General features: G+C 36.5%; 1 pseudogene; it reads right to left on the reverse strand.

Moving 5' to 3' along the window:
* Positions 1-1,744: 1,744 nt before the first annotated feature.
* On the reverse strand, positions 1,745-27,475 carry LOC101676418 (annotated as a pseudogene).
* Between the last annotated feature and the right edge of the window lie 422 nt (positions 27,476-27,897).

Consider the following 27,897-nt stretch of genomic DNA (forward strand, 5'->3'; position numbering starts at 1 on the left):
TCTGAATGGATGTTTCTCCAAAGAAAATATACACACAGCCAATAAAACAGGAGAGGATATCACTAGTGTAGATAACCGTATGTTAATCCATGAGGTATTATTTCATTCACACCAGAATGACTCTAAGAATGACATTTTTATCAAAAAGACTCTAAGAATATACTGTAGAAGATATGGAGAATGATGCATTTCATCAGGTCCGTAAAAAGGTAAACAGAAACTTACTACATGACCCAGCAATTTCTACCCGAGAAGTCTGTCTAGGAAAAATAAAAACCTGCGTCCACACAAAGACATGTATATACACACAGGGAGAAGGAAGGAAGGAGAGAGGGACAGGGAAGGATGAAAGAGGAGAGAACGGGGAAAGGGAAGTGGCCAATTTAAAAATGGGATAATGAATCTGGACCAAAGGTACACGGGGTTCCTTGTATTATTCAAGTAACATTTCTATAAGTTTGAAATTAGATCAAGATTTAAAGCTACCAAAAAAAAAAAAAAATAGAGGCAAGATACTGTATAGCAAACTCCCTCTATCAACTTCTTCAATGAAGACCATATACAGCTTAAAAGTTATTAGAAAACTGTAGGTAATTTTAATAAAATCACTTCAAGAATATAATCTGGTTGCAAAGCCAATACAATGAGCTCTAAAATAATTCTCTTCAGTTAAATAAAGTCATCTGTAAATCCTTTAACAACATGTTCATATTCACAAAATCTGCATGAAAAGCAAATATGATTTTCCATAACCAGGAGGGTAATGCAAAGTTCACTTTGAAAGGACTGAGATTTGGGGTTAATCTTTCTTTTAATACCAAGCAAAATTGTATAGTTATTCAGATTTTGAAGTGACTTGCTTTTTATTTAACAAAATATTTGCTGCTCTGAAATAAATTTCATTAGAAAGAATGATGATGTATAAAACAACAACAAAAAAAAGACCATGAAAATACAAGCTGCATTTCTAAAAGGATGTAATCATTTAAATTCTGATTAAATCTGTACATTTACAATTCTCTCTTAGATAGACAAAAACAGAACTATTTTTTATATGGACAATCGGGAGCACAATAATTAAGTGCATCTTAATGAAGGTTCCACTGACCTATATAGAAATATGCTTCACTTGAGCCAAACGGCAGCCTTTCTTCATCAAAGATAAATGGTACTATATAAAAACAAAGATAAGCCTTTGATAATTTTACGTTGCCAAGTAAAAGTACTTCCCAAGAGCTAAAGGCACAATTTTTATTTACATCTAGTAGAGGAACCAACCATAAAATCATTACTTATTTTCAACTGAATAACTGATTAACATTTCTCAAATAAGCTTCTTCCAGTCCTAGTAGTTCTTTATTTTTCTTAACATATTTGCTAGGTTGATAATTTACCATAGGTGTCATCATGAGAATAACCAGAATTAGATTAAATGTGAAAAAAGAGAGGCAAAGTGTTTCACACTCTTGAGTGATACCAAGGCAAGAATGGGAGAAAAGCATCGCAAAAGGAGACTACGGAAATGCTACTTATATATTCCTGCAGCAAAACCGGCAATGCATCCATTTTAAAAGTTATCATCTTCGGGGCGCCTGGGTGGCTCAGTGGGTTGGGCCGCTGCCTTCGGCTCGGGTCATGATCTCAGAGTCCTGGGATCGAGAGCCCCGCATCGGGCTCTCTGCTCAGCAGGGAGCCTGCTTCCTCCTCTCTCTCTGCCTGCCTCTCTGCCTGCTTGTGATCTCTGTCAAATAAAAAAATAAAATCTTTAAAAAAAAAAAGAATTAAAAGTTATCATCTCACTACCAATTTCTTTCCCTCAAGAACAATTTGAATCTCTTTGGCATCCAAAGTCTCATAAGTTAGTAAAGCTTCTGCTAGATTCTTAGGCTCTTTTGCATGAGTCTTCAAGATACATTTCGCTCGTTCTTATGAGTCCTGAAATGACAAAAAGGAGGTATCTAAGAGGCAGAAAACGTAGTAGAAGCAAAAAGCATAAAAAGTATATGCCTTTAAAAAAGTGAACTATATTCATTTCTATTTATAAAAGATAAAAGCATGAAGCTCTTTTTAAAAATTAACATAGAATGTACTATTTGCCCCAGGGGTATGGGCTTGTGAATCATCAGACTTACACATTTCACAGCATTCGCCATAGCATATACTCTCCCCGCTGTCCAGAACCAGCCACCCCATCCCTCCCCCCTCTTCCCCCCAACAACCCTCAGTTTGTTTTATGAGATTGAGTCTCTTAAGGCATGGAGCTTTTAAACACCAGCATGAAGCCTACTTGATTGATTAATTGATTGATAGATAAGGCAACCTTGGTTCTCAAAGATTAGTTTCATACTTGGAAATGTTCTATTTTAACCTCAAAATGTATCACATGGATAAGTGAGGACTACTTAGGCAGATATACTTAAAGATACATAAATATATACTAAACTTATCTGCTTTTCTATTCTTATTTGGTAACAACTTACCTCTCAGTCAGTGACCACTATACCACTGTAAAATGAGTTTAACAACACCAAGAAGCATACGTCATATAAAAATAACACAATTATTAAAAATAAAGATCCTTAGACATTCTGAACAAAACTGTTATGGTCAAGTGAAATATCAAATTAAAGAGAACATATAAAGTATTATAAATATGTCATGGAATATTGAAACTAAAAACCTAGGATGAATTAGTATTAACTTTATAAACTCCATTGGAATGAAACCCATACACTATAACATGTGAGACTATGCTAAGCTTTTTATATCTTTAAGTTTCATATACATTTGAACCTAAAACGTATACTAGCTAAGCATCATTTTCCTTAATAACAATGTAAGTGTGCCATCTAGTGGAAAGAGTACCTACCGCCCTCGCAAGCTTAACATTTCAGAAAAGGATTAAGAGCAAAGAAAGAGTATTTCCAATGCTCTAATACTAGAAGAGATAATTTACTCAAGATAACATAAACATTAAAAAAAAAAAAGAATGAAGATTCAGGCAAGGGAGAGAGAATTCCTCTTCTGAAACACCTTCTAGACCTTTCCAACATATAAACTTTTCATAAACTTAATGACTTTAAAGCTTTTACCTCCTTGAGTTAATCAAAACCTGGCCCTCCTGGGGACACTCCGAATCCCTCGACTGACAGCTACTGATTCCCTCCTATCCCAGATCTTTTAGAGTAAAGAGGTGAGACCATTGCTCCCCTCACCACTGACAGACGATTACTTTACCATACTCTTCTATAAAGCATGATTCCTTTGAAGTTTACACCATCTGACTTCAACATCCTTCATTCGGCCATCTACAACCCTAATTCCAGTTCTCGTTCACTAGACTTTCTGCCATGTAGCTCAGTCTTTTCCATTCCAAGACCTGCCTTCATGTACATCCAAATGAAATGCACATATCCAACCTCTGCACTAAGCACCAGGTCCACGTATCCCTCCCCACATGAAATCTTCACTAAGACACCTCAAATTCAGGAGCTGAGCTGGTTAAGTGTCTGCCTTCAGCTCAGGTCAGGATCCCAGAGTCCAGGGATCGTGCCCCACATCAGGATACCTGCTCAACAGGGATATCTGCTTCTCCCTCTGCCCCTCACCCACCCCACTTTATGCTCACGCTCTCTCGCTCTCTCTCAAATAAACAAGTAAAACCTTAAAAAAAGTAAACACTTCAAATTCAATATGTATAAAACTCAGTTTATAATCTACACACTTCCCCACCTTAGGCCATCATCAGTGGTTTCTCAGTCAATGGCACACAACTAAATGGCTGCACCAGGCAGAAATCGAGAACACAGCTTTGTTACTTAATTTAGCTGCACTCTCACCCAAATATCAGAAAGGCATTCTATTCCACTAGATCAGCATCTCTTGAATGCTTTCATTTTTCTCAATTTCCCCTCTCACTGCCCTAATCCAAGCATATGCTCTGCCTTAAGCAGATTACACAGAACCTACTCACTCATCTCACTGAATTGACGCTCATGTACTCTGTACTGGACCCTGCAATCAAAAAGGCTTTTGTTTTCAAAGACATTTATGCTTCATTCTCAGTGTATGTACACAGCGAGGCACAAAGCAACTAATATTTGTGGAATAAAATATGTGTCAGAGTGAAAAACTAATAAAGATTCAAATAATCAAATATCCTCCCTATTCTAACAACACTATGGTTTTACAGATGAAGTAGAATATTTAAAATTACTGATATTGACAGTTGCTAGCCTATGGCCAGAAGAAAATAAAGATTCAGTCTATGACCAGAGGCTCCCAACTACATACTGAAATCATGGCTTCAATGGTGCACTCATTCTCTTGATTATATATAGTGACAGCTCTACACAGGGGATAACCATTATCTTCTGGTAGCACCTAACTATTTAGGCACATTAATGACTAGACAGATGAATAAGCACAGAAAAAAGGAATTATTACCCTTAGAAGGATTCTAATTTCTTGTTCAATAGCAGATTGAGTTTCTGGACTCAGTTTCCCAGTATCACTGTAGGTCATAACTCCAAGCTAAAACAAATGAAAAGAACGAAATTGAACAGAAACACCCGAAACCACTAATACATGTAAACAGAGGAAGTACTATCCTATACTTAAGGAAACCTCATCAAGGGCAAGGAAGAAATTCAGTATAGAAATTTCATCATTCTTCTGAAAGTGTAAGACTAAAAAGTATGAACAAGAGAGAAACTTTAAAATCCCAAGTATGGTTCTGAGTACCTTCTTAGAAAACCTTTGCCACTATTCTAAATCCAGAAATCCACAATGTAGTTGCTAGAAGTGCTGTGTGAAGCCACAGTGATAACGTAGGAGAGTGAAATACATGGGAAGGGCAAAGTAAGCAAGCTCAGCAAACAGAAGTTTTAGGTCATATGAACAGAAACAGGATATCTTATCATTTGCTTAACTCATGACATACTACTATTGTCCAAGCAGCCAGAATGGAAAGTGAATACTATACTTTAGCACTCAAAAAAAAAAAAAAAAAAAAAAAAAGTTTAGTTTAGAATGAGCTGTGACAAGTCTACTCGGAATGAGAGGGGGAAATTAAATGTTACCAGTTTATAACAAGACCCCTCTCTCCTAAGGTGCCTGGAGTAGCTCAGTGGGTTAAGAGACTCACTTCAGCTCCAGTCATGGTGCCAGAGTCCTAGGATCAAGTCCTGCACTGGGCTCCCTGCTCAGCTGGGAGTCTGCTTCTCCCTCTGACCATCCCCCCTCTCATGCACGCTCTCTCCAATAAAATAAATAAATAAAATAAAGTCTCAAGAATAAAAAAAGAACCCTGTCTCATAAGGAGACACTTGGCAAATCATTTGATACCTGAGGGAGGGGTAAAATTAGCTATTCCCTTTTCGCTCATTCCAAATTTTGGTAACCATCTGCTTTGCAATTTTGGCTGCATTATCAAAATCACTGGAAGCCCCTAAAATTTAAAAATATACATAGACTCAATATTTTAAAATATTTTTATATCAGCAAGCACAATATGAACTAAAGCCATTCTTTACAGCCAACCTGTTGTGATATGGTCAGTTCCAAATATAAGCTCCTCAGCCCCTCTTCTTCCCATACTGACATCCATCTTCACAAGCAGCTGAGCTCTAGTTTCATTCCGTCTGTCATTCTCAGGCAAGAGGGACACCTGGACAATTGGAAACAAAGAAAAACTCCAGACACAGTTGGAAATATTTACATTAATGATCATAATTATCATCTGGCTCTTGCTATAGCACTTAATGTCATGATGCTGACAGTTCAGACATTTAGTAGAGTTGGTCTCAGAGACTAATGACAAAACTGGCATTATACAAAGGAAGAAAAATTCCCTACAAAGCGAAAGTTCATTTTACATGTCATAGCTCTATAACCCTGCAATAGGATAATGCTGCAAGAGGATGGACTTGTACCCAGGTGCCAAAAAGGGCTTAAAATGTCTATTGTTAGAAAGATAAGAAAATGAAACTTGTACTCAGTGAGAAAAATCTTAAAGGACTTATTTCGCTAAGCATGATACGCTCTAGTTCCATCCATCTTGTCACAAATGGCAAGATTTCATTTCTTTTGATGGCTGCATAGTATTCCATTGTGTATATATACCACATCTTCTTGATCCATTCATCTGTTGATGGACATCTAGGTTCTTTCCATAGTTTGGCTATTGTGGACATTGCTGCTATAAACATTCAGGTGCATGTGCCCCTTTGGATCACTACGTTTGTATCTTTAGGGTAAATACCCAATAGTGCAATTGCTGGGTCATAGGGTGACTCTTAATCTCACAAAACAAACTGAGGGTTGCTGGGGGGAGGGGGTTTGGGAGAAGGGGGTGGGATTATGGACATTGGGGAGGGTATGTGCTTTGGTGAGTGCTGTGAAGTGTGTAAACCTGGTGATTCACAGACCTGTACCCCTGGGGATAAAAATATATGTTTATAAAAAATAAAAAATTAATTTTAAAAAAAATCTTAAAGGACTATGGAACCACTAACCTAATTTCTTTGTGGAGGGAAAAAGCAGTGACATATTTAAGAATGACACTTTGTTGTCATTCAAGACTTAAATTTCATCATGTAGATATATAATATTTGAATTATTAGTATTCATTATTAGCATATAAGTTCATGAGTATCTGTGATCTCTCAATGGTTCAGAATGTTAAAGAAGAAAGTTATCAGAAAACTTAGAACTTAGTTGAATTTTCTTTTAAATTGTTTTCCTCAACAGTTTCCTACAGCTTTTAGAGAGTGTTATTTTAAGGAAAAGAGGGGGAAAAAAAGATACATGTCCAGGTGTTGGCCCTCTTGGCATGATTGTAGCTTTGTTGATAGGCATTGCGTCCTTAGTGTAATATGCAATAATAGCATGACTGGATTCATGATATCCTGTGATGGTTTTGTTTTTATTGTCAATCTCCAGGCTTCTACATTCATGCCCTAAGGATAAAAATTTAATTGAATAAAATTATTCCATTAGTAAGGTATATTTAGATGAATGAAACCCACTTGCCTTTAAGCAATTCTTAGAGTGACATGACTTAATATCATTAATAAGTTATTTTAAACCAAAATAAGTTGCCAACTGACAATCAAATTTGTAAGAGCTGTCCTCTTACTCCTTACTATCAACCAGGAAAGTTTAATCCTATTTCCAAAAAATAAATTTAAACAAGAAATGTCACAACGAAATTGTTCTGAAGTTCATTCAAGATTTAAAATCAAATACTTAAAATTAGAAAAATTTTTCTTTTATCAGTACAATTATTCTTTTATCAGCTATACCAGACAAGTGTAAACACATGGGCACCCCCTGCCCCCAAACTGTATAATCATATAAACTGTATTTGTTCTGTAAGAGGCCCAGTTGTGTGGCTACTTCGGAGTAAATATTTTCTTGCTCCTATAACTTTCTTTCTTATAACACTTTTCTCAAAAAGAATTTATTCTCTAATATAATGAACAGTGTAAGACAGGGAAAATGAAAAAGAGAAAAAAAACCTACCCATTAGAATTTTATCTTTGGAAAACTCTAGTTCCTTCATGGTAACCATTTCTTTTCCATCAAGAGCTGCCTTTAATGCAGACTGGTTCACAAGATTCTCCAACTCTGCTCCAGAAAAGCCAACAGTACCTCGAGGTACAATTTCTGGATCCACAGCTATGTAGATAAACACAATATTAAAATTCCAAAACGACTCTTCACAAATGACTCATATTCCAAAAGAAAAAAGAAAATAACTATCCTGAACTAGAACTTAAAATATTTATATCACTGTAACTACAAAATAAACTTACTTTTTCTAAAGGAAAACCAAAATTGCCATTAAATCAATCATTAAAATCCCATTAGGACACATCACAAAAGTTCTTAAATTTAGACAACTTTGTGAAAAATAAAGAAATGCAGAGTTGCCAGACATGATTTATAAATCTTTAAATTATGACCTAAACTGTTATTAGCCTAAGCACAACTGAAAACATTCAGAAACCATTTTGTTTTCTGAATTTCATCTTGAAATACTTTATACTTAAGTGTTTAGTATTATATGTACCTTTATAAAAGCTACCCCTATTAAAGGAAACATACCAGGCTTTTTTTTAACAGATTTTATTTACTTTTATTTGAGAGAGAGAGAGCATGAGAGGGGAGAATGTCAGAGGGAGAAGCTTCCTCATGGAGATGGGAGCCCAATGTGGGACTCAATCCTGGGACTCCAGGATCGCGACCTGAGCTGAAGGCAGTCACTTAACCTACAGAGCCACCCAGGTGCCCCAACATATCAGGTTTTATAAATTGATTCACCTGTCCTTGAAAATACTAGAGCTTAATTTAATAGCTGCATTTATTACTCAAGTGGGTCCATAATATTTTCCTATGTTCTGTTTTACAGTTTGCTTCTTTTTTGTCCAAAGTGATGACATTTTATGTGCTTTTTCTATTATTTCATATTTTACATTCATCTAAAACCACTTATATTTATCTTCAACAATTATCTAAATACTCTCAAGAAAACATTCCTTTTTAAAAAAAAAGGAATTTTTTGAAAATTGCTAAATTTTTTCAATCCCATTTACAATTGCACCCAAACCCATAAGATACCTAGAAATAAACCCAACCAAAGAGGCAAAGAATCTATACTCAGAAAACTATAAAGTACTCATGAAAAAAATTGAGGAAGACACAAAGAAATGGAAAAATATTCTATGCTCATGGATTGGAAGAACAAATATTGTGAAAATGTCTATGCTACCTCAAGCAATATACACATTTAATGCAATCTCTATCAAAATCCCATCCATTTTTTTCTATGAAAGAGAACAAATAATCCTAAAATTTATATGGAATGAGAAAAGACCTCGAATAGCCAAAGGAATATTGAAAAAGAAAGCCAAAGTTGGTGGCATCATGATTCCAGACTTCAAGCTCTCTTACAAAGCTGTCATCATCAAGACAGTATGGTACTGGCACAAAAACAGACACATAGATCAATGGAACAGAATAGAGAGCCCAGAAATAGACCCTCAACTCTATGGTCAACTAATCTTAAACAAAGCAGGAAAGAATGTCCACTGGAAAAAAGACAGCCTCTTCAACAAATGGTGTTCGGAAAATTGGACAGTCACATGCAGAAAAATGAAATTGGACTATTTCCTTACACCACACATGAAAATAGACTCAAAATGGATGAAGGACCTCAATGTGAGAAAGGAATCCACCCAATCCTTGAGGAGAACACAGGTAGCAACCTCTTCCACCTCAGCCGCAGTAACTTCTTCCTAGGCACATCGCCAAAGGCAAGGGAAGCAAGGGCAAAAATGAACTATTAGGACATCATCAAGATCAAAAGCTTTTGCACAGCAAAGGAAACAGTCAACAAAACCAAAAAGACAACTGGCAGAATGGGAGAAAATATTTGCAAACAACATATAAGACAAAGGGCTAGAATCCAAAATCTATAAAGGGCTCAGCAAACTCAACACCCAAAGGACAAATAATCCAATCAAGAAATGGGCAGAGGACATGAACAGACATTTCTGCAAAGAGACATCCAGATGGCCAACAGACACATGAAAAAATGCTCCAAATCACTTGGCATCAGGGAAATACAAATCAAAACCACAATGAGATACCACTTCACACCAGTCAGAATGGCTAAAATTAGCAAGTCAGTAAATGACAGATGCTGGCGAGGATGTGGAGAAAGGAACCCTCCTACACTGTTGGTGGGAATGCAAGCTGGTGCAACCACTCTGGAAAACAGCATGGAGGTTTCTTAAAAAGCAGAAAATAGAGCTACCGTATGACCCAGTGATGGCACCACTGGGTATATACCCTAAAGATATAAACGTGGTGCTCCAAAGGGATACGTGCACCCGAATGTTTATAGCAGCAATGTCCACAATAGCCAAACTATGGAAAGAACCTAGATGTCCATCAACAGATAAATGGATCAAGAAGATGTGGCATATATATATATATATTGCATCCACCAAAAGAAATGAAATCTTGCCATTTGTGATGACGTGGATGGAACTAGAGGGTATTATGCTTGGCGAAATAAGTCAATGCGAGAAGGACAACTATCATAGATCTCCCTGATATGAGGAAGTGGAGATGCAATGTGGGGGGTTTGGGGGATAGGAACAGAATAAATGAAACAAGATGAGATCAGGAGGGAGACAAACCATAAAAGACTCAATCTCACAAAATAGGCTGGGCATTGCTGGGGGTGGGGGGGGTCGGGAGAGGGTGAGGGGGTTATGGACATTAGGGAGGGTATGTGCTATGGTGAGTGCTGTGAAATGTGTAAACCTGATGATTCACATACCTGTACCCCTGGGGATAAAAATACATTATATGTTTATTTAATAATTTAAAAATAAATAAATAAATTATATATTTTTAAACTAAAATGACTAAATTTATTATTTTTAATTGTTTATTTTATATTTAATTCATTTATAGTTATAATAATTTATTTATATTTAATCATTTTTATTTATTATTTATTTAATCTGTTAATTAAACACTTTTTTTAATTTATTTTTAAAATTTCTTTTCAATGTTTCAGGATTCATTGTTTATGCACCACACCCCGTGCTCCATGCTATACATGCCCTCCATAATACCCACCACAGGGCTCACCCAACCTCCCACCTCCTCCCCTCCAAAATCTTCAGTTTGTTTCTCAGAGTCCACAGGCTCTCATGGTTCATATCCCCCTCCAGTTTCCCCCAATTCCCTTCTCTCCATCTCCCCATGTCCTCCGTGTTACTCCTTATGCTTCACAAATAAGCAAAATCTTATGATAGTTGACTCTCTCTGCTTGACTTATTTTACTTAGCATCATCTCTACCAGTCCCATCCAACAAAAGTTGCTTACTCATCCTTTCTGATGGAGGCACAATACTCCATAGTGTATATGGATCACATCTTCTTTATCCATTTGTCCATTGAAGGGCATCTTGGTTCTTTCCACAGTTTGGTTACTGTGGCCATTGCTGCTATGAACATTGGGGTACAGATGGCCCTTCTTTTCACTACATGTGTGTCTTTGGGGTAAATACCCAGTAGTGCAATTACATAGTCATCAGGAAGCTCTATTTTTAATTTCTTAAGGAATCTCCACACTGTTCTCCAAAGTGGCTGTACCAACTTGCATTCCCACCAACAGTGTAAGAGGGTTCCCCTCTCTTCACATCTTCTCCAGCACAAGTTGTTTACTGTCTTGTTAATTTTGGCCATTCTAACTGGTGTAAGGTGGTATCTCAATGTAGTTTTGATTAGAATTTCCGTGATGGCTAGTGATGATGAACATTTTCTCATGTGTCTGTTAGCCATTTGTATGTCTTCTTTGGAGAAGTGTCTGTTCATGTCTTCTGCCTGTTTTTTGACCTGATTGTCTGTTTTGTGTGTATTGAGTTTGAGTTTGAGTTTATAGATCTTGGATATCAGCCCTTAGTCTGTACTATTGTTTTTGAATACATTATCTTGTTCCATGGGTTGCCTCCTACTTTTGTTGGAGGCAACCAGCTTTGCTTTGACAAAGCTTTTGATTTTGATGAAGTCCTCAAAATTCTTTTTTGCTTTTGTTTCCTTTCCCTTTTGAGACATGTCTTGAAAGAAGTTGCTGTGGCCGATGTTGAAGGAGTTACCTTGACATGTTCTGATTTAGGATATTGATAGAGTCCTTCCTCATGTTAAGACCTTTCATATTTGTGTTTATATTTGTGTATGGCATAAGAGAGTCATCAAGTTTCATTCTTCTGTACATAGATGTCCAGTTTTCCCAGCACCATTTATTGAAGAGACTGTCTTTTTTTCCACTAAACATTTTTTCCTGCTTTGTTGAAGATTATCGACCATGGAGTTGTGGGTCCATATCTGACACTCTGAAGACAAGATGAAAAGATAATGACAACCAGAAGCTGGATGGAGCTTTGTGGTTTTTTCCACTTGTTATCTGTTTTATAATTGTTCATATTTTCTTTATTACTTTTTTAAGTCACAAAGATATTACATGTTTTCAGTGACAAGTATAACCATAGGGGGACATATAAAAAAAGTTAAGATTCTGAACACACACTTGGATAGACATGGCTTTGATTTTTATATATACAAACATATATCATCTATAGCTATACCGAGAATTAGATAATACATAAAGTGGGATATGTAATATATATAGATAGATAGATTATGGTATTTTTGTAAGAATTTATATCCATTAATTTGAACTTTGCTTTTAAATTTTTACTAAGACTATAGATCTTCCTTTAGTTCAGTATATATACATATATTTAATACTTCTACCAATTTTGTTTTTAAATTTAAATTCAATTAGCCAACATACCAATATATCATTAGCTTCAGATGTAGAGTTCAATCATTCATCAGCTGTGTATAACACCCAGTGCTCATCACATCAAGTGTCTGCCTTAATCCCCATCCCCTAACCACCTCCCTTCCAGAAACCCTAGGTTTGTTTCCTATGGTTAAGAGTCTCTCATGGTTTTTAAATTAGAATTATTTTATCACTGACACTATGAAATTGTAAGTGCCTAATGCTTAAAAATGTGTTTGTTAGAACAAAAATACTTTTGCTTTAAGACATATGAAAAAATGTTCATCATCACTAGCCATCAGGGAGATTCAAATTAAAAACACATTGAGATACCACCTTACACCAGTTAGAATGGCCAAAATTAACAAGACAGGAAACAACATGTGTTGGGAGGATGTGGAGAAAGGGGAACCCTCTTACACTGTTGGCGGGAATGCAAGTTGGTGCAGCCACTTTGGGGAACAGTGTGGAGATTCCTTAAGAAATTAAAAATAGAGCTTCCCTATGACCCTGCAATTGCATTACTGGTATTTACCACAAAGATGCAGATGTAGTGAAAAGAAGGGCCATCTGTACCCCAATGTTCATAGCAGCAATGGCCACAGTCACCAAACTGTGGAAAGAAGCAAGATGCCTTTCAATGGATGAATGGATAAAGATGTGGTCCATATACACTATGGAGTATTATGCCTCCATCAGAAAGGATGAATACCCAACTTTTGTATCAACATGGATGGGACTGGAAGAGATTATGCTGAGTGAAATAAGTGAAGCAGAAAGAATCGATTATTATATGGTTTCACTTATTTGTGGAGCATAAAAAATAACACAGAGGACATGGAAGATGGGAGAGGAAGGAAGTTGAGGGAAATTGGAGGGGGAAATGAACCATGAGAGACTGCGGACTCTGAAAAACCATCTGACGGTTTTGAAGGGGTGGTGGGTGGGAAGTTGGGCCAGCCTGGTGGTGGGTATCATGTAGGGCATGTATTGCATAGAGCACTGGGTGTGGTGTCTAAACAATGAACTCTAGTACACTGAAAAGTAATTTTAAAAAATAAATAAATAAAAAATAAAAGTTCTAGTATCATTTGATAGATATTTTCATGTTTGGAAGAGTAAATATGATTGAATGTTGCAAGTTAATGCCTCTCATATCCATTAACATTAAATATTTGAAGATTATTATCTTGGATGGAGTTTTGTTTCTTATTTCAATTCCAGAACAGCCAACATACAGTGCTATGTTAGTTTCAGGTGTACAGTACAGTGATTCGACAATTCCACACGTCACCCACTGCTCATCACAAGTGTGCTCCTTAATCCCCATCACGTATTCCAGCCTAGACTGGCATTCTGAATATAAATATTCAGAGAACTCCTTGTAAAACATGGCTCAAGTAACAGGTTCAATAACCAGAAGGCAGAACAAAGGTTGATAGAGATAGATAGCAGGCAATCCTCATAAACAAAAACATGCAAGCTAGTCGCTCTAGGAACAATAATTCTACAGCAGTCTATTATGAAAGCTACACTGTGATAGCTTCCTATCACAACTTCTTTAAGTATAGAATGTTAAACCACAGACTTAGGCAAAGATTACAAAAAACTATTAGATCAAATTAAAATATGAATAACTTCGTTGATAAAATTTAAAAATTTAAAACTGCTATAAATTTTTTTTTCTTTTTTTATTTTATTTTTTTTTTCTTATTTAATAAACATATATTTTTATCCCCAGGGGTACAGGTCTGTGAATCACCAGGTTTACACGAAAACTGCTATAAATTTTATTTTAAAAATGCTCTCCACCACTCCCAGATTTTTGTGATATAAAGTTGTCAGAAGATTCTTTCAACAACTTTACTGAAATTTAATTCACACATCACAGAATTCAAAGTAGATAATCCAGTGGTTTTTAATATAGTCAGATTTGTGCAATTACCAACAATCTAACTTAAGAATATTTTTATCCCCCCACTCCAAAAGAAATCCCATAGTCACCAACAGTCACTCTTCATTCTTTCCTCCTCCTGGCAGCCACTTATCTACTCTCTGTTGCCCCTGATTTGCGGATTCTGTACATTTCACATAAACAGATCATATGTGATGTTTGGTGATGGGCTTCCTTCTCTTTTAAAGTTCATCCACGTTTCAGTATGTATCAGTACTTGTAAAAAACGGTCTTTTAATACATACTTATCAAATGCCTCTGGGAAGCTTGTGGCTCCTATTATAACTCCTTCACTGGGTTTAAAGCTAGTAAAAAAGAAGGAAAGTAACATTTCACTGAAAATTAAAACAATACACATATAGAAATGCTCTACACGAAACTATCATTAAATTTAGTAACAGTAAAGAAAAGGAACTGATCCTTTTTATACCCAAAGTGATAAGACATCCCTATTATTTTTTTAAAAGAACAAATATTACTAGGCCAGTACTCAATAAAACTGCTAACAATAAATCACAAAGTCATCTATGATTACATGCCTTCACAGTATTTGTTCTACTTAGGAAGACATGACCGGACAGAAAAGGCTAGGGAACCTAATTTGTGAAAAATTATCCTCAAGCTTACCAATTCAAATTATTTGCTCCTAGACTTCCTGTTTGGTTCCAAAAGGTCATACATGGTTTTAAGAAATCTTTCCTTCTGGGATACCTGGGTGGCTCAGTGGGTTAAAGCCTCTGCCTTTGGCTCAAGTCATGGTCTCAGGGTCCTGGGATCAAGCCCCGCATCAGGTTCTCTCTGCTCAGCAGGGAGCCTGCTCCCCCCCACACCCTGCCTGCCTCTCTACTTGTGATCTCTCTCTGTCAAATAAATAAAATCTTAAAAAAAAAGGAAGTCTTTCCTTCTTCCAAAGCAACCCCACTTCTTGCTCTTTATATTATAAACACTGATGCAAACTTTTAACCTACCACAACACTAAAAGTGAGTCACGAATTTTGTAGGAACCAGCAAACACTCTTTACGTCTCCAAACAGACTAGTATTCTCAATGGGAATCATCACTTTCCTGTCATGATACAATCAATGAAAAAAGGTATAGAGTCACCAATTAAGAAAGGTTGATACCTCAGTCACCCCACTAGTAATGGAAAGAACACAATACAGAGAATGCAGCTTGTCTTGACTTCATACACAGAGACTACTCTGTTGCCTACAATTTTTCCTCTTTCTTTCTATTTTTGTTAAGATTTTATTTTAAAGTAATCTCTATACCCTACATGGGGCTCAAATGTACAACTCCGAGAGGAAGAGCTGCATGCTCCACTGACTTAGCCAGATGCCCCGCTATTTCTCTAATGTTCCCAAATATATTACCATATCCCAAAGACAGATGAAGATTCAATTACCCATTCATTTCAGCAAGAAGCTGATTTATAGTCTGCCTTGAATATGGATGCATTGGAGACTCAATTCGCTTCCCACCAACAGAATCTAATTCATCAATAAATATAACACAGGGAGCATTTGCTTTTGCTTCCCCTAGGAAAAGAGAAGAGATACAAATAACCTTAATGAAATCAATGTTTTTTGAACAAAATCATGTAAGTATTAAAAACCTGTAAAACTGTCAAAGGCAACAAAAGACATTCATTAAGGAGAAGTCCATAAAAATGAGTTCTCTTTCTTTTCTTTAAAACTGATTTAAGAACGGTAGCCTCAGAAAAAAACTGTATCATACAAAATGATATATAATAAAAACAACCAAGTATTCATTCTTCTGACTGTACAAGCCACAGTCAGATCTGAGGCTAACTATTCCTTAATTACATACTACTGAATTAATGAATAAGATAAAAAGGACAACAACAGAAAATCCAGCTTTTCAACAGGCCCCAAGCTCACCTGACACTTCTAGCTCTCTATTTGGGAAAGTACAGTTCTGTTTTAGGTCACACATTAAATTACCTAAAACCAAAACCTCACAATGGCGAGGTCAGCTATCGATCATAATCGAATAACAAATAGGTAAGAATCCCTCTTCCCCTAAAATTAACAAAATTACGTATTGCATGAAAAGTACATTAAAACATACTAAATAAATTTCTGATATGGCTGGCTCCCACACTCACAAACATTTCATCAAATTCTGATCCAGAAGAATAATAAAAAGGACCATCAGCTTCTCCAGCCACAGCTCGAGCAAGAAGCTTCTTTCCTGTCCCTGGTGGTCCAACTAAAAGTATTCCTAAAAGAGAAAACAAATACACTGATTCAACTTAAAAAATGAAAATAAAACCTGATGTCAACCTATGAAACAAATAGTTATTAATTAATGCATACATAGTTTTGAGGTTGAAAGCACTTGACTATTATTTTGAAACAAAGTAAAACATATGTCTCTAGTGATTCTCTTCAGGAACTTCTTTAAAACTAATTTCCCTCTACCATTTAAGTCTTGAGAGAATGGAACATAATAAACTTATCTGTCATTAAACAAGTAAGATAAAATTCACATAAACACAGATTAAAAGATTAAGCAACCAAATGTGACACATGAACCCCTGACTTGATGTTCTTCCATAAAACACGTATTTCAGAAATTCTGATGAAAATTTGATGTGGACATCTGAGGAAATTTTGAAAAAAATCTGGAGTACAAGATATTAAGGAAATAGTATTCAATTTTATTTGGTAGGATAAATTATTCTCTTCAGGATAATGTCCTTAGTCTTAGGTGACACATAACAAAGTATGGAGAGGTAAAGTAGTTCACTTCTGCAGCTTTGTAACTTTTCCTATGTTCGAAAATTTTCATAACAGCAGTACTTTTTCATAAGTTGGAATAACAGATTTCTCTGGTTTCCACAACTTTTCATTTTTCATTTAAAAAGGTAAAAACCCTTTATTAATTAATGCTATATTTTAACATAAAAAAATATCTTTAAAGGAAAGTTGTTGAAAAATACCCCTAAGACTACCCCTTGTATTGCCATGTTATTGTCATTCTTAACTGGTTTAAGTGGTAGAATGTATTTTTGTAACTGAGAATTTTCCCATAATTTTGTAAAAGATCTCTTGTGATTAGAAAGAAAACTGTTTAACTATTCTATGACTTTAAACTTTAAACTTTCTGATGTTATAGTACCGATTCTAATAAATGAATCCTAAATTTTCAGAGATTCTTACCAACACTTTTATACACTGCTGAACACTGTCAGTAGAGATAGTGGGCAGTATAGAAACAAACCTTAAATATGAGTGCCCCATTTAACTTACCAATTCTGTTTCTAGAATTAGAATCCAGAATAATCAATCAATAAATGAGTAAATCTATAATTTATTCTAAAGAGATAGATAAGGATGTAGGCAAAGCCTTGAGATAATAAAATGACCTTCACAAGTGCTGATTTTACTATTTTAGTTAAAAATGTCTGAGTATCGTTGACACACAGTTACATTAGTTTCAGGTGTACAACATAGTGATTTAACAAGTTTAAACATTATGCTGCTCACAAGTGTAGCTACCCTCTGTCACCATACAACACTATCACAGTATCACTGACTGTATTTCCTATGCCTTTTACTCCTCTGACTCACTCATTTGACAACTGAAAGCATGTTTCTCTCTTTCCTCTTCATACCTTTTGCCCAGCCCTCACACTGCTAATTTTAACCACAAAACACTGGAAACCATAAAAGCTTAATGTAAGTGATTACAGCATAGCATGATCATTTGGTCCAGGGACACCACAAAGTCATTACAATCTTGGACCCAATTCTAGCATATGGTTTTCCCTCACACCAAGAAACAATTCTCCAACCCCAGTCGGGCACCCTAACATTCTAGTCAATTCGGATGTTACCCACCTGGAGATAGCATCAAATACCGTAAGTTAAGGACTTCATCCCAAAAGACCGCAGAATACATACTAACTTGTGGAAAGTTCCGGCCCACTTATCACATGGTTGATTCTCCCGGCAACCAGCTGCTAACCTTAGGTGTGTCCTAAATTTGACTCATTAACAGAAGACAAATCTATTCCTGTCATCACTATAAAACTACAAGAAATGGGACTAAGACATATGTATTTCTTTTTTATTAAAGATTTTTTTTAATTTATTTGACAGAAATCACAAGTAGGCAGAGAGGCAGGCAGAGAGAGAGGAGGAAGCAGGCTCCCTGCTGAGCAGAAAACCCCATGCCAGGCTCAATCCCAGGACCCCAGGACCATGACCTGAGCTGAAGGCAGAGGCTTAACCCACTGAGCCACCCAGCAACCCCTAAATATATATTTCTAATTATAAATCACAACAGTCATTAAAAGAGAAAACATCAAAGACAAATGAGACTATTTCACAAATTAGTATGTTTTAAGGTCATGAAAGATCCACACCCACTCCCATAATAATGGAGTGAGGAGGGAAGCCTGGGTGGCTGAATCAGTTAAACATGAGACTTCAGCTCATCTCATGATAGGGTTGTGAGAGTGATCCCAGCGTGGGGCTCTACACTCAGTGCACAGTTTGCTTCAGAGTCTCTCCCTCTGCCCTCCCCCTGACCGGCTCCTGTACTTGCACGTGTGCTCACTCACTCTCTCTCAAATAAATAAATAAGTAAATAAATGAATAGGCTAAACAACTTTTTCAGATTGAAGAAAAATCAAGGGGTGCCTGGGTGGCTCAAGAGTTAGGCAGCAACTCTTGATTCTGGTTCAGGTCATGATCTGTCTGATTGAAGATTCTCATTCTCTCTCCCTCTGCCCCTCCCCACTGCTGCTCTCCCTTTCTCTCCCTCTTTCTCTAAAATAATTTTTTAAAAAAGATTAAAGAAAAATCTAAATGTGTAAACCTGGATTGAGTCTTAAACCCGGATTTGGGGTGGGGGTTGGGAAAACTTCACTACAAAAGGTATTAATAAGAGAAATACAGAAATTTGAATATAACTAAATTTCATAATTAGTTCTGGAACTGTGTGAAATTGCCTGACTTTAATAACTATACTGGTGTTATATAATAGAATATTCTTATACTTTAGGATATACATAACAATGTATTTGGGCTAAAAGAGCATGATATCTATGATTTACTCTTAAACAGTTTAAAAAATACATTTATGTAAAGCAAGTAAGCAAATGGGGCAAAGTGCTAAAAAAAACTACTGAGTTTGGTTAAGAGTACAGAGGGTTCTCTGCACTATGCTCACAATTTAAAATCTGAAATTGTAATAAAATTCAAAATCCCCTTCCTCCCAAAAAAAGGTTATTAATGGTATGTTCAGAATGAAGACTTATTTGTAAAATAGCCATTAAGAACTAAACCTTAAGCTTTTAAATCAGTAAAAATTAAATCAGCAATGGATTTTTTTTAATGTCAAGTCATAGTAAAAGGAAGGTACCTTACCTTTTGGAAGTTTACCTCTAAGCATAGTAAATTTTTGTGGGTTTGTCAAGAATTCAAAAGACATCATTAAAAATGTTAGCTATGAACTTAAATTAAAAGCACATTTATGAGTGTACTTTTATGTATTTATTTTAAATTACACTGGTTTAATAATACATTTGCAGCCAATTTGCAACCCTGTATTAGACAACTTTAAAGAGTTCTCAGTGGGGGAAAAAAAAGAGTTCAAGTACATTGGTCAGGGTTAAAAAGAAACTACCTGATAAGAAGTATACCAAAACAGGAAACATCTCTGGGATGAAGGGCATTATGAAAATCTAGAATTAAACTCATGACTCTCTTAGATTCCTAGATCATTTTCTAGGACTTTCTCTAGGAAGTATATAATTGTTCCAGAGTAAATGAGTGTTTTTTGTTAGGCTATGGATGGTCTTCGAAATTTACTGATAAAATTATTAAAACTTAATAAAATTTTTGTAGAGTTAACAGTTATAAGTAAAGCTCTGTCCACCCCTAAGGAGAAATGCATACCTATGTTCACCAAGAAACATAAGAGATATTCACAAGAGCACTCTTTAGGCCAAAACTAGAAACAACCCAATGTCTCCCTAAAGGAGAACACAAACTATTGTGATTCATAGAATAATCTGCAATGGGGATGAATGAAGTAAAACTTCATGTAAAAACATGGATGGATCTCATAAACATCATATTGAATGAAAGAAGTCATATACGCTACATGTATTATGTTTATGTAAAGGTCAAATGCAGGCCAATTAATATATGTTATGAGACAGAACAATGAGATGCTTGAAGTAGGAAGAAAGGGACACTAGGAAGTTTCTGGTAACATTTCATTCTTGAGCTGGGTGCCAATAATATACTGAGTTCACTGTATGAAAACTTACTGAGGTACAGATTTGTGATTTGTACAGTTTTGTGTGAATGCAAACTTCAAAATTTATGTTTATAAAGAGATCTGGGGGGCTCAGTCAGTAAAGAGCTACTTTCGGCTCAGGTCATGATCTCAGGATGCTGAGATCAAACCCTACATCAGGCTCTCAGCAGGGAGCCTGCTCCTCCCTCTCCCTCTGCCACTCCCTCTGCTTGTGCTCTCTGGCACACACTCTCTCTGGAATAAATAAATAAAATCTTTTAAAAAATAGCATCCCCCCAAAAAATAAAATAAAAAAATGTATATAAAAAGAGATTTAGCCCTTTATCCATTAAAATACATTTTTTAAATATTCAAAGATATCCATATACTGGAAGAAGGCCAATAGACATTTGGTCAAGGTAATCAATAACTTTAAACTTTTAAACAGATTAGATAGCATCTACTACTAAAGCTACATTTTCTCTGCCCAAACTTTCTGTCAAGAAAATTCCCAACTGAGGTATATAAAATCTATATAGAATGGAGTTTAGGGATCAAGACAATGAATGGAGTTATAAAAGCCCTTATTAGTATTTTTATGGCAACTATATGTAAAATTATTCCTACAGAACCAGAAATTCTAGGCAAGGAAATGAAATTCCTATACTAGCTCTTTAAGAGTTGGTAAAACTGATCACAGGTACCACCTACTGACCCACCTATTTTGGTAAATGTTGTAAATTACATTGGTCTATATAAATTTAGATTCTATAGCGATGGTGGCAATATAAAATTGTAACATTAATTATAGTATTTGTTTAGAATAGCACAGAAAACTTCGTGATAATCTACAAACTTTGGGATGAGCCCTTTCTAATATTATCGATATGTCTTCTTTAGCTTGATAATCAGAATTGGACACATTCCAAAAGAAGTGTAGTCTATTGAGTACTGAAGTAAATACACTGCAGGGAGAAAGGAAGAACGCCTCACTGACCATAATCTCAGCACAGGTTCAATGGAGAGCAGGCTGACTGCGCATCTTAACATGGGCAGGGCCCTCTGCACTCATCAGTTTTCAAATACTCACCGCACCAACCTCTTCCTCAATTATTCTCTTTTCGCATTCTGACAGGGTTCACAGCTGTTTAAATTGGCAAGGGAGGGGAGCCTGGGTGGCTCAGTGGGTTACAGCCTCTGCCTTTGGCACAGGTCATGATCCCAGGGTCCTGGGATTGAGCCCAGCATCCGGCTCTCTGCTCAGCGCAGAGCCTGCTTCCCCCTCTCTCTCTGCCTACTGTGATCTCTCTCTGTGTCAAATAAATAAATAGTATCTTTTTTAAAAATTGCCAAGGGAAGGGAAGGACTACTTGGTATAAAATTATCATAGTGTATATGTATCCTGATACTTTATTTATCAGTATCCTGATACTTTATTCCCTAATAGTCGAGGCTGTGAAAAATATTTATGCATAGATAGGGAACAGAGTGTGGAAAGAGTAGGTGCTCTCATTCTACTCCATATTAAAGTGGACTTTTGACTGATCAAACAAGTCAGGCACATTAATTCTCAAGATCTTTGCTCTCTCTCTTCCTCTGGCTACAAGTGTCCTTTGCTCAAATACATACATGGTTTAGGCACACCTGGCTGTCTCAGTCAATAGAGCATGTGATTCTTGATCTCAGGGTTGCAGGTCTGAGCCCCATGTTGGGTGTAGAGGGTTTCAAGTTTGAGCCCCATGTTGGGTGTAGAGATCTCTCAAAAATAAAACCTTAAAGAAAAAATAAACACATGCATGGTTTACTACATCATCTTCAAATCGTCACCCAATGTCACCTTCTCAATCAATCAGGCACTGAATATCCCCATTTAAAATTGTGATCTTTAGGGGCACCTTGGTGGCTCAGTGGGTTAAGCATCTGCCTTTGGCTCAGGTCATGATCTCAGGGTCCTGGGATTGAGCCCCACATCTGGCTCTCTGCTCAGCAGGGATCCTGCTTCCTCCTCTCTCTCTCTCTCTCTGCCTGCCTCTCCGCCTACTTGTGATCTTGTCTGTCAAATAAATAAATAAAATATTTAAAAATAAAATTGTGACCTTTCACTCCAAAACCCCAGTCTTATTCATGCTGCTCCATATTTTTCCTATAATGCTGCATCACATTTGAGCATACTTTATTATTTCCTCATATGCAATATTATGGTTTAGTTTCTGTTAGAAATGACAGATTTATTTCTTCTGTCCCAATACCTAAAAGAGGGCTGGAGAATATGCAGTGAAGCTAAAACTTCCAAGGTTCTAATCACGGCTTCGTTTTTTCTAGGGTCCAGCCTCACCCAGGAGCCCACCAGAGTGGCCTCATACAAATGACAGTGCCATCACCCAGGAAATTCCTGGGGATTTAGAAGCCCTGTGTCAGACATCAGCATCAAAGACCAAACTGCAGAAGCAAAGATGCACTTAGTACTCTTGTCATGTAGAGAATTACAAGAGTTTTAGTGCCTCAAACTAGAGGTAGAGACCAATATATATATTTTCTATTTTATACCTTTAAAATCAAATATTGACCTTATATAATTACATAATATTTGAAGAGTGCAGGGTAAACTTTTTAACTTACTCCTTTAACATGTTCAAAGGTGACATTTTTCATCTGGACAGGATCTACTGCAGAGTCAAGCCCTGTTTTCCTGAAGCAGACTAAAGAGAACAAAAATAATTGTTTATATATTTGTTAGTTTCCTAAAATTTCAACCACCCTATTATTCAGATGTAAGAAAGTACAGAAAATTATATCTAAGTTTACATACATTAATTCATAGTGAAGTAAAGAAACTACATCTTCCAGATTTCTAGACCATGTTCAAGAATAAATGACTCACATTAAAGTGACATCTTTTTTTTTTAAGATTTTATTTATTTGACAGAGAGAGACACAGCGAGAGAGAGAACACAAGTAGGGGGAGTGGGAGAGGAGGAACAGGCTTCCGCCAAGCAGGGCGTCTGATGCGGGCTCCATCCCAGGACTCTGGGATCATGACCTGAGCTGAAGGCAGACACTTAACAATGGAGCCACCCAGGGGCCCCTAAAATAATATCTTTACACCTTCCAATTAAAATAAAAAATTGAGGCACCTGGGTGGCTCAGTGGGTTAAGCCTCTGCCTTCAGCTCAGGTCATGATCTCAGGATCCTGGGATCGAGCCTCACATCAGGCTCTCTGCTCAGAAAGGGAGCCTGCTTCCTCCTCCCCCTCTGCCTGCCTCTCTGCCTACTTGTGATCTCTCTCTCTCTCTCTCTCTCTCTCTCTGTCAAATAAATAAATATTTTAAAATGAAAAATTATTTCCCTCTTCCCCTATCATATCTAACAAGAGAAATTCTCAAACTCAACTCTGCATAAAAATCACTTGAGAAGTGTATAAATGCAAGTTCCCAGGCCATGGCCCAGAACTTCTGGTTTGTAGTTCTAAAAAAAGGCCCAGGACAGTTTGCATTTTTAACCATCACCCTAAATTATCCTGATACAACTGGTCAGGGATGCACACCACAAGATACACTGTCTTAAACCCAATATAAAAACTGGCACTAACATTTTTTTTAAAAAAAGGGAAAACCTTAAGAGATTATTTCACTTTTCATGCAGCCTCCTCCTCTAGCAACTGTTATTACTTGCCCTCAGATGATATATATCAGTAATGACATCCTTGAGAATGACAGTGAAGGGCGCCTGGGTGGCTCAGTGGTTAAGCCGCTGCCTTCGGCTCAGGTCATGATCTCAGAGTCCTGGGATCGAGTCCCGCATCAGGCTCTCTGCTCAGCAGGGAGCCTGCTTCCTCCTCTCTCTCTCTGCCTGCCTCTCTGCCTACTTGTGATTTCTCTCTGTCAAATAAATAAATAAAATCTTAAAAAAAAAAAAAAAGAATGACAGTGAAAACTTAGAAAGACAGTAAAACACTTCAGATCAACTACAGGGAACTATTAAAAACTTTCTTAAAACCTCTCCCCTTTAGTTAAACTTCCCTACTCAACAGATGTAAGTGAGTAAATAGAGCAATTTCTAATTTCCTCAGAAAAAGACAAAAATATTGTCTTTAAGACAGAAATTTAGGTGCAAAAAAAAAAAAAAGATCAGTAAGCAAAACTAGAGTTTTGTTGAAAACACTTAACATACCAAGAATACACAAGTTGGCAGAGCTAATGTACACTGGACACTAACCGTTTTAGCCCACTACTTTGTTTATTTAAAGATCTACACAGGGACGCCTGGGTGGCTCAGTTGGTTAAGCAGCTGCCTTCGGCTCAGGTCATGATCCCAGGGTCCTGGGATCGAGTCCCACATCGGGCTCCTTGCTTGGCAGGGAGCCTGCTTCTTCCTCTGCCTCTGCCTGCCTCTTTGTCTGCCTGTGCTCGCTTGCTCTCTCTCCCTCTGTCTCTGACAAATAAATAAATAAAATCTTTAAAAAAATACAAGATCTACACATAGGGACTTTATAAATTATGCAAATTAAATTTATAGCCAACCACTTGAACCTTATAAGAAATTATTAGGCAATGCACTTCATATTTTGATATATATTTTGGTTTAATATAAGAAATTAAGAATCATAAAACAATAGCCAGAACTAACCCCACCCCTCCAATATTGATCATATGGTGTCCCTACACTGGTTGTGTTTTGAAAATAAGGAGACAAAAGAAGGTGACTCTAACTATAAAAAGAATATTCTGGGGGTGCCTCAGTGGGTTAAGCTTCTGCCTTCCGCTCAGGTCATGAACTCAGGGTCCTAAAACTGCTCAACAGGGAGCCTGCTTCTCCCTGTGCCTGGTGCTCCCCATGCTTGCATTCACTCTCTGTCAAATAAATATAATCTTAAGGGGAAAAAAAAAAGAATATTCCTGGAAGTTAAAATCTCATCTAAGGTTTGATGCCACAAAAAACTTAAAATATCTGGGGTAACATGCAAGTTCTGGGATGAAGTCCTGATCCAGACCAACTGTTATTCTTTAATTGCTATTAGTTTTTTCTCTCAAGGTAACCAATCATAAAGAACATAGAAAACACGAGGTAAAAACTGAATAGCTGAGAAAGCAACAGGAACTACTTAGGATGGGCATTAATACTTCATTTTAGACTGGTAAACTGAGAACTACGAGAATCACTTGAGGCAATTCTTAATTATATACTAAATTTATATATGTGTGTATACATATTTTTTTTCTTATTTAATAAACATATATTTTTATCCCCAGGGGTACATATTTTTTTTTTAAGATTTTATTTATTTGAGAGGGGGAGAGAGAAAGCACACAAGTGGGGGAAGGTGCAGACGTCTCTATCCCAGGACCCTGAGATCATAACCTGAACTGAAGGCAGATGCTTAACCAACAGAGCCACCCAGGAACCCCAAATTTTTATATACTTATGTATTATATATAAATTTTTCATAAATTTATTAGTGTGTCTTTGAAATAGCAGACTATTTCACTTTGTATTGTTATTATAAAATTATTCTACATGTTTTTAAGTTTTATAATTGGACAGGTGTAACTTTCTAAAAGTCTGGGAAACCAACCACTAACAGAAGCTAAGCTAACATTTTTGCTCTAACATAATCCTTGGAACATTAAAAAAATATTAATTATTTTCTCAAAATAAAACTTGAAATTCGTACAATGTCTAAAGGAACTTTTCTTGTAACCCACAAAGCAATGTAAATATAATGAGCCCTGCATTATCAGGGCTGATAATGCAGGGCTCATTATATTGGCATGTAACCATAACAGATTAAAACTTTTCTACTTCAATGCAAAAAACCACCTCAAATTGACCCAATCTATGAAGTGTTGACTTAGGAAAGAAAGGCCTAGACACCAGAACAGTAAACGCTGGGGTGCCCGGGTGGCTCAGTGGATTAAGCCTTTGCCTTCAGCTCAAGTCATGCTCTCAGGGTCCTGGGATCAAGCCCCACATCAGGCTCAAGTCATGGTCTCAGGGCCCTGAGATCAAGCCCATTAGGCTCTCCACGTAGCAGGGAGACTGCTTTCCCTGCTCTCTCTGCCTGCCTCTCTGCCTACTTGTGATCTTTCTTTCTCTGTCAAATAAATAAATAAAATCTTTAAAAAACAAAAACAAAACAGGAAATGCTTCTTCTCTCCTGTCTAAGGCAGACTATGAAAAAAAAGTCGACTATTTAAAAGATTAAAAATAAAAGATAAATAAAAAGAGCCTTTACCAGATAAAAATGGATTTTTTAAGAGTCCATAAATGTCAAACAGCAGCAGAACGAAGAGAATCAGACGAGTTTGTCTCAGAGAATCTGGAGGAGGAAAAGAAAAAAAAATCCTTAAATCAAATAACAACAATGACAAATGACACCTTGATGAAAAGCAAGAATTAGGTTATTGACGGTAATCATATTACATCAAATGCAATTTTGGAACCTGACATTCTTTTGTATAGTTTCCATGATTTCCTTTCAGCACCCTGTTATCAAAAACCTCATGAAGGCACTCATGCTTCTGTCCTTGACTCTAGTTCTCATTTGAAAAAAGGGAGAGTGTCAACAGGTATTTCCACTTTAACACAGCTTAAGTTACAAATATAATGGAATATAACCAATGAAAAGATGCATATGTGTTAGAAAAAGTATGTGTAACCACTTAAAGGTAGAACTATGACTTCCTTTTAGATATTCTTTCCAAATATGGATGGTGTCTAATCAACTTACCGTTGGTTTTTTGCGTTAGGGCTTGAGATTTCAGAAATCCCTTGGCAAAACCAGTTTAAATGCATCTTGGTGAGCTTCAGGTATATTTTTGGTTTTCATGAGTTTGTCCAAACTCTTAACATCTGATCCCCTGTCCCGCAACAGGAACCCCTAAATACATAAACAAGGCATCAGTACTGACTTACTATATAGATAACACTGCCCAATAATATAATGATCACTTACAAAACAATCCTTTCAAAAATTGTAGAATTTCTAGTTTTTGTTGACATCAGAAGAATTACACTAAGACTCAAAAATAAATTACTTAATCAACGGCAAGGAAACTAACCCTGGAACTTACCCTTCCATCAGTCGATTAAGAAAGAAACTCTCTGTAAGAACACAATATTGAAAACAATAGGTTGTCTGTGGACTCAGGGTTCCAATGGTTTGAGGTTCACACTCCTTTATCTCTACTAGAGGAAAAACCTCATTAATTTATTAAATGTTTACAGAGTACCTTTTACAAACTTAGACTTGTACAGGTTGTGAAAATGTAAAGATAAATAACCAATGATCAAAATGTTTTC

Source organism: Mustela putorius, unplaced genomic scaffold (assembly GCF_011764305.1).
Source record: "Mustela putorius furo isolate JIRA1106 unplaced genomic scaffold, ASM1176430v1.1 tig00001130_pilon_pilon_pilon, whole genome shotgun sequence".
Lineage (NCBI taxonomy): Eukaryota > Metazoa > Chordata > Mammalia > Carnivora > Mustelidae > Mustela > Mustela putorius.